Genomic DNA, 8,375 nt, shown 5'->3' on the forward strand with positions numbered 1-8,375 from the left:
CATGGATAAATCATCTTATATTCAATCAAAGATGCAACCCAGATTTTTAATAATAACCAACCTTGATTCTAAGCTAATCCAACTTGAAAAGCTTACCCAATATCAACCTAAATGCTTGGCTAAATAAAATTCAGACATGTCTCAAAATGCAATCCAAAATGTTCGTCAAGTTCAATCAAGTTCTCTAGAAAAACAAAGCTTGGAATTAGACATTATGAAATGTTAACACAATTAATCAAGAATTCTTAAATCTAAAATATTATCACACAACTGAAGGAATATAAAAAAAATTGAAATAAAAAATAAATATAATCCATCAAAGTTCTAAAAAAAATCAAAACTTAAAATTGAAAATAACTAACAAACTAATGTGTTCAAAATTTACCTTTGGTAGAGGAAAAGAAAACGTTGTTGTTTGGCTCCTTTGTTGGTGTGGTTTCCTGATGTAGTAATGCTTTACGAAACTTTTCTAGTGCAGCCCATCTCTTTCTTCTAAAACACGGACTGATCCTCTTTGAAAACAGCAGCCCCGAATCACTCCTAAACACGGAATGATTCTCTTTGAAAATAGCAGCCCTCTCTTCTCCTCTGAAAAACGGATTGATCCTCTCTTTGAAAATCACAACCTCACCCCTTCAAAACACGAACTAATCATTCAAATAGGAGCCCCAAAAATACTCTTTCAAAACACGGACTGGTCACTCAAATAGCAGCCCCAAAATCCCCTCTGAAACATCAACTAATTTCCTCCAAACGGCAGCCTCAAATGCCCCTTTAAAACATGGACTGATCACTCAAACAGCAGCCCTAAAAATACTCTTTCAAAACACAAACTGATCACTCAAATAGAAGCCCCAAAATCAACTCTAAAACATGGACTAATTTCCTCCAAACAGTAGCCTTAAATGCCCCTTTAAAACACGAGTTGATCACTCAAGCAGCAGCCCAAAAAATGCTCTTTCAAAACATGAACTGATCACTCAAATAGAAGCCCCAAAATCCCATGTGAAACGTGGACTAATTTCCTCCAAATAGCAGCCTCAAATGCCCTTTTAAAACATGGACTGATGACTCAAAGAGCAGCCCCAAAAATGCTCTTTCAAAACATGGACTGATCACTCAAATAGCAGCCCTAAAATCCTCTCTGAAACGTGGACTAATTTCCTCCAAGCAGTAGCCTCAAATGCCCCTTCAAAACACAAATTGATCACTCAAACAGCAGCCACAAAAATGCTCTTTCAAAACATAGACTGATCACTCAAATAGCAGCCCCAAAATCTCCTCTGAAATGTGGATTAATTTCCTCTAAATAGTAGCCTCAAATGCCCCTTTAAAACACAGACTGATCACTCAAATAGAAACCCCAAAAATGCTCTCTAAAATGTGGACTAATCGCTCAAATAGCAACCCCAAAATCCCCTTTTAAACATAGACTAATTTTCTCTAAACAATAGCCTCAAATGCCCCTTTAAAACACTAATTGATCACTCAAACAACAACTCCAAAAATGCTCTTTCAAAACACGGATTGATCACTCAAATAGCAACCCCAAAATCCCCTCTGAAACGTGGACTAATTTTCTCCAAACAGCAACCTCAAATACCCCTTTAAAACAGGGACTGATCACTCAAACAATAACCCTAAAAATGTTGTTTGAAATGTGGACTGATTCCTCCAATTCTCCAAAAAAATCTGTCTCACTTCTTCTCTGAAACGTGGACTCCTTTCCTCCAAATAGTAGCCTCAAAAAGATCCTTTCAAAACCCGGATTGATTCCTCCTATTCTCCAGAAAAAATCAGCCTCACTCTTTCTTTCTCCTCTATACCTCCTCTTAACATGCACCCTCACTCCCTAGAATGATGAGGTTGTCGCTCCCTCAATGGTGCCTCTCTCATTCCAAGACTGGTGCAGTTGTTCTTCTCTTCTGTCAATGGTCGGCTGCCTTTCTTTCACCCTCTCCCTCTGGTGTAACTACACTTTTTCTTATCCCCTCAATCATGTCTCTTCCCTTCTTCTATCACATTGAAAAATCATTTTTCTTTTTTCCGTTCTGGTGCTCTTCCTTTTCAAACCACGTTCTTCCCTTTTTTCTTTTTTTTTCTGGAACACAACCTCACTTACTGTCCACATACACGTTACACCCTTTCCTCTCACTTGCCAAAACCCAACCTTCTTAATCTTCTTCCCATAATCATCCTATTGACTCCACCAGCCACCTTCATCATGCTAATCTTCTTCCCTTAATCATCATTTCCCATAATCATCCTTTTCAATAATTTTTTTTTTCAATATCGAGTATGTAAAATCCTGAGCAACAAAACAAAAAAATAACAAATAAAAAAAAAAGAAAAAAATAAGGGTTAGAATAATAAATAAATAAAACATGTAACTAATAATTAAAAATCCAAATTACGTCATTTTAAAAGAAATTAAAAATATAGATCACATGAATAACTAAAATGAATTATCGACTCAAGCAATTCCCTATCAAAATAAATTAATAAATAGATAAATAAAAACAAAATGAATATGATTATTAAGCTCATGCAATTTTCTACAAATAAGTAAATAAATGAATAAAACTAATAAATAGAGAAAGATAAAAAACAAAAACAAAATCAAGCACATGCAAGCCATACAAGCTATGCAACCATGCATCCATGCAATAAATGATCTAAATAGGCCTAGGGTGCTTAAGTGGGCCTAAAGTGATGCCTAATGGGCCAAGTGTGCTTAAATGGGCCTAAGGTGCCTAAATGGGCCTAGGATGCCTATGTGGGCCTAGAATGGTGCCTAATGGGCCAAATGTGCCTAAATGGGCTTAAAGTGCCTAAATGGGCCTAGGGTGCCTAAATGGGCCTAAGGTGTCTAAATGATCCTAAGTCTAAATAGGGCTACCAAGAGTCACAATGGGGTTAGGTAAATCCCTCAACCAAAGTCTCCAAGGTGGCTTAGAAAAGATAGGCTACACGAGTAGTAATGGGCCACCAGGAAATTGTTGTAAAGTATCGAACAAATACCTAATAGGACATATGATAGGAGAACAAAATGGAGGGTTTACAGTGACTGATCATACAATTGTGGTCTACACCGAAAACGAAATCGAACTGTCAAAACTGATTGGGGAGGGTGCTCTCTATAATGGAAATGACACAGGATAATGACATGATCGATTGTACAGGTTTGATCTACGTCGAAAATGATAGTAAACTATCAAGACCTATTAGACTGAGTACAGTCCATGATGAAAACCATACAAGACAACAATGTGACCGATCATATAAGTGCGGCCTATACCGAAAACGATTATGAACTATTGTGACCTATCAGGTAAGGTGTGATCTTTGACAAAATGATATAGAACAATGAGGTGATTGATCGTACAATTGCGATTCTATAGGTGTGATTCTATAGGTGCGATCTACTCCATAAAAGAAACTAAATTATCGTGATCGATAGTACCTGGTGTGGTCTATGATGAAAACTAGACAAGACATCGACTTGACCAATCATAGAGGTACGATCCATGCAAAAAATGAAAATGAACTATAGTGATCGATCGGAGTGGGTGCGGTCTGTGTTGAAAACTAGACATGACAACAATGTGACCGATGATACAAGTGCAGTCTATGCGAAAATGAAACTGAATTGTCATGATCGATCGAATAAAGTCACAATCGGTGACGAAAACCAAACAAGATAATGACATGACCAATCATACAGGTGCAATCTACACCAAAAATGAAATTGAATAGTCATGACCAATAAGACTAGGTGTGACTTGTGACAAAAACCAGATAAGACCACTACCTGACCTATCATACAGGTGTGATCTATGTCGAAAACTAAACTATACTATCAGAAACTATCGAACTAGGTGCAGTGTATGACGAAAACCAGACAAAACAACGACATGACCGATCGTACAGGTGTAGTCTACGCTGAAAATGATGTTGAACTATCTAGACCTATCAGATCGAGTGCGATGTGGGACAAAAACCAAACAGGACAACATGACCAATCGTGCAGATGTCATATATGTTGAAAACGATACTAAATTGTCATGAAGATTGGATAGGGTTTAATCTATGATGAAAACAAGAAAGAACAACGATGTGACCGATCGTACAAGTGCCAAAAACAGCGAAAACAAAACTAAACTGTCATGACCAATCAGATTGAGTACAGTCTATAACAAAAACCAAACAAGACAACTACATGATCGATCGTACAAGTGAGGTTTATGATGAAAACCAAACTGGACAATGACTTGATCGATCTGACAAGTGTGGTCTACGTCGAAAATGAAACTAAACTATCATGATTGATTAGATTGAGTGTGATCTATGAAGAAAACCAGACAGGACAACGACTTGACTGATTGTATAGGTGTTGTCTACACCAAAAACGAAATTGAATTGTTGTGACTGATTGGACAGGGTGTGGTATGTGACAAAAACTAGGCAAGACAACGATGTGACCAATCATACATGTGCAGTCTACGCTTAAAACAAAATTGAATTGTCATGACTAATCGAGCAATGTGCAATCTATGATAAAAATGATGCAGGACAATGACGTGACTAATCATAGAGTTGAAGTTTACGTTAAAAACAATAACGAACTCTCAAGATTGATCACACATGGTGTGCTCTATAATGAAAATGACACAGGACAATAACATCACAGATCGTACAGGTGCAGTTTATGCCGAAAATGAAATTGAACTGTCACAACCAATAGGACTAGGTGCGGTCTATGATGAAAACTGGACAAGAAAACGACGTGAGCGATCTTATAGATGTGATTTATGCCGAAAATGAATAGGAATTCTCGTGACCGATAGGAGTAGGTGCGGTCTATGACGAAAACCAGACAGGACAATGACGTGATCGATCTTATCAGTGTGGTCTACTTTGAAAAGGAAACTAAACTATCATAGTCGATCAGGTAGAGTGCAATCTCTGATGGTAAACGACACAAGACAATGATGCAACTGATTGTACAATTGTGGTATAACCCAAAAACAAAATCAAACTTTCGAGATCGATCAAGCATGGTGCTCTCTATAATGAAAATAACACAAGATAATAACATGACCGATCACTATCTATGACTGATCGGGTATGTTGTAATCTAAGACAAAAATGACATAGGACAATGAGGTGACTAATAGTACAATTGCAGTCTATGCTGAAAACAAAACCGAACTATCATAACCGATCGAGCAGGGTGCGCTCTATAATGAAAACAACATAGGACAATGACGTGACAAGTGTCATTTATGCCAAAAATGATATTGAACTGTCTGGATCAACCGAACAGGGTGACGTTTATGATGAAAAACAAACAAGACAACGATAAGACCGATCGTACTGGTGCAAAACGTCGAAAATAAAACTAAATTGTTATGACCAAGTGAACTGGGTGTGGTCTATGACAAAAACCACACATGATAACAATGTGACCAATTGTACTAGTGCGGTTTATGCCTAAAACAAAATTGAACCATTATGATCGATCAGGCAGCATGCAATCTATGATGAAAACGACACAAGATAATGATGTGATTAATCGTATGGGTAAGGTCTACACCGAAAACGATACTTAACTATCACCTATCATATCAGGTGCGATTTGTGACGAAAACTAGACAAAACAATAACGTGACTGATCATACAGGTACGATTTATGTCAAAAACAAAACTGAACTAACGTGACTAATCGAACTGGGTGCGATCTATCATGAAAACCCAACAGGATAATAATGTGATCGATCGTATAGGTGCAATCTATGTCGAAAACGAAACTAAACTATTGCGATTGATCGAGCTAGGTGTGATCTGTGATGAAAACCAGACAGAACAATGACATGACTGATCAAACATGTGCGATGTACACCAAAAATGATATTAAATTGTCGTGACCATTAGGACTGAGTGAGGTTTGTGATGAAAACCAGATAGGATAACAACATGACTAATCGTATAGGTGCGATTTACATTAAAAATGAAACCAAGCTGTCAGGACCTATCAAACTAGGTACGATCTATGATGAAAATCAGACAAGACAACGACGTGACCAATCGTACACGTGCGATCTAAGCCGAAAATGATACTAATAAAAAAAAAAAAGACACGTAGAAGTGAGATGTGAGCATGGTTGAAATTTTCAACCATTTTGAGATATATCATCGATATATCCCCAAAATATCAATTTATCGACAACCACCAATAGAAATATAAGGAAGATATATCGGTGGGGTGATATTTTCACGAATTCAACAATTTTTCATTGATTTATCGGATTTTTACTGATTTATTGACTTGATCAAAGCATGGTGAAACCAATTGCTTATTGCAGGTGCGAGGACTTGAACCCAAGCCAAAACAGACAAACACAATTTTGGCTCACCACTAGGCTACCTTACTCCTTTATTAAATTATATGCACTAGAATATACACATACTAAAACTTCATAAAAACAAAATATTAAAAGAATATTTTAATAAACAAATTAATTCTAAGCCTTTTATTTTTAAATTTCATTTAATTAATTACTAAAAATATAAATATTATCGTGATAATTTTCTTAACAATTTTTTTTATATAATTTATATATTAATTAAATATAAAAAATAAATATTAAAAATTTTATTCATATATCATTATTTATTTTATATCATTTAATACAATTGAATTAAGATGAATCATAATTTTAATATTAAATGTATTTTAAAATTAAATATATCATAATCAAATATCACAATATTGTTGTTGAATAATATTTGATATAATTTAATAATAAATATAAACTTATAAAATTCATTTTTTTTTATCAACGTATACGATATTATTATTATTATCAAATATAATTTTTTTATAAAACAACTTTAAATTGTCTATTATTATTTATTATATCATTTTTAGAATTTTTCTCAATATTTTCATGAGTTTTGATTAATTTTAGGCTCACCAATATTTTTTGTCAAAATATCTGCCGATATATATTTGATATATTCAATATATTCATAAAATCAAAGTACCAATATATCTGTGATTATCGATATTTTCATCATTGGATGTGAGTGAGGTTTGAAATATCAGTAAACACAGATATTTCGATACTTGGATTTTATAGATATATCAGAAATATCAGAGAAATATTAGTGGATATTTTGACAAAAATATCGATAAGGAAAAAATTATTCAAAATTCATGGAAATATTTGAAGCAACTCCAAAAAATGATAGCTTAAATAAAAATACAGATGTTAAATTTTATTTTATTTTTTAAAGTGTAATTGACATAGGTATTGTTAAAGATAAAAATATCGATAAGTAAGAATATATGGGTATTAATAATTTATTATTTATCCAATCAAATTAATTTTAATTTATAAAATATTAGAACTTAATTATTATTATTTTTATATTTTAGTATTTTTTGAATAAATTTATATTTTTAATATTTTTTTAAAAAACATTCAAAATAAAACAAAATTAAAATGATAAATATAAAAAGTTTAAAAGTGAAGTGATAGTAATTTTTTAAAATATAATTAATGAGATAAATGATTATACATTTAATATTAAAACTATAATTTATTTAATTTAAATGCATTTAATAATGTAAAATAAATGATGATGCATGACTTTTTAGTATTTAATTATCATATTAATGATATTAAAAAATATTTATTGAGAAAATTATAATGATGATTTTTATATATTTATTAATTAATTAATTAATTAAAATTTAAAATAAAATAATTAAAATTTATTTTTTAATAATAAATTTTAACATATTTATTACCATTATATATTAAATAGTGGGAACCTGGCTTGTGGCAACCAAACTTAAACCCAAAGAAGGGCTAGGTGGGGGCACAAAATGGGGAAAACTCTCGCAAAATCGACAAAAGAGTTGATAAATGCCAATATATCAACAATTTCACCGATTTTTCAACGAAAAATTGTCGGACCAATTATCGGTGGCCAATTTCGTAAAAATTGTCGGACCAATTATCGGTGGCCAATTTCGTACCAACCACCGACGATAAGCCATTTTTTGCTGAAATGTTAACGAAATTGTTGAAATGTTAACGAAAAATCACTATTTTTCAAACACTAGATGTAAGGGGGTAGAAGTGAGGTGTGGGAGAAAAAAATTAAAATAAAGAGTGGAAGGTGGGAAGTGAACATTAAAAGTGATAAAAAAGAAAGCATCAAAATAAAAGTGAGAAATCAATCACCCCCCATAAAATATATATATATATATGAGAATAATTTATGGAAGGACTTAAAAGGTTAATTTTTTTAATTCATTTTCCCTCCCTTCTCCATTTCAACGCAAGGCGGTGACAGCTAACGTG

Source organism: Vitis vinifera, chromosome 6 (assembly GCF_030704535.1).
Source record: "Vitis vinifera cultivar Pinot Noir 40024 chromosome 6, ASM3070453v1".
Classification (NCBI taxonomy): domain Eukaryota; kingdom Viridiplantae; phylum Streptophyta; class Magnoliopsida; order Vitales; family Vitaceae; genus Vitis; species Vitis vinifera.